The sequence below is a fragment of the Lolium perenne genome, chromosome 7, assembly GCF_019359855.2.
Source record: "Lolium perenne isolate Kyuss_39 chromosome 7, Kyuss_2.0, whole genome shotgun sequence".
Lineage (NCBI taxonomy): Eukaryota > Viridiplantae > Streptophyta > Magnoliopsida > Poales > Poaceae > Lolium > Lolium perenne.
Genome location: NC_067250.2, coordinates 4,780,633 through 4,781,796, shown reverse-complemented (window position 1 = coordinate 4,781,796; position 1,164 = coordinate 4,780,633).

The following is a 1,164-nucleotide window of genomic DNA, read 5'->3' as shown; positions in this document are numbered from 1 at the left end:
GTGGTTGATGTAGAAGCTTGTCCCACCGGGCGTGCCAGAATGTGTTGACGTCCGAAACCCACCGGCGGGCAGCGACGGGCAACACCGTAGAGCCGGGAACAACCTAGGGCTGCGGCTGGCCGAGGTCCCTCCGAGCGACGGCCCGCAAAGCCTTCTGGTCACACGTCCGATGCTGATGCAAGGGCGTGCCATCTGACCTATACCTGGTCAGGAAGGTGATGGAGATGCCTCGCTTAGTTTCCTGCATGGCATACACGTAAACATTAAATACGAGCCTCGATCGGCTCTCAGGTTATCCTGTGAATCGGCTCAAGGAGCCGATCCACCCATGATTCGTACGAGGTGCACGAATATATGGTGGTCCTGCTTGATCAAGATAAAGCTAATTAGATCTACGACGATTTAGGGTTTTCACCGCATAATCGGATCATCCTACTCACGATTGGGCCTCGCGGCCACGCACGGTGATCGTAAGCCGATCCTAGATAGGGCCTAAAAACCAACACGAGGTTGATCCCCGGAACATCCTGTCTAGGACTAGCGAACGACACCCTACGTGCCGCTGGATCCTCCAACCCTTTGTAAGGCCTAACTATTGTAGATATTAAACTAATCCTTGATGAACAAGGAGCAACCGTAACGGATCAGATCTACTAAATAATGATCAAGCGGGGTGCCGCCCCCACAACTGAGATAGGTGTGAGGGCGGCTAGACATGCAAGGGTTGCACTACGATAGCATGTTACGCGAAGAACTATGCTAACCCTAACACATCTATGATAACTACGTTGCTCGCCATCAAAAAGGCTTCAGTACGAGCAACGCATGAACAACGTGGAGCTTGTGCTGCCTAGATCGCAAGATGCGATCTAGGCAGCATGTTGCTTACCGGTAGAAACCCTCGAGACGAAGGAGTTGGCGATGCGCCGAGATTGATTTGTTGGTTGAACGTTGGTTGTTGTTTTTTCCATAAACCCTAGATACATATTTATAGTCCAGGGGACTTTCTAACGTGGGAATAATCCCCACCGTGCACGAGACGAATTCTAACTTCTAATCTAAGATGCGATCTACTATATTACAGATACAAGGGCAAAGTAGCCCAACTTTACATATAAGGCCGATCCACGTATTTCTTCCGTATATAATCTTCAAGCCCATCTT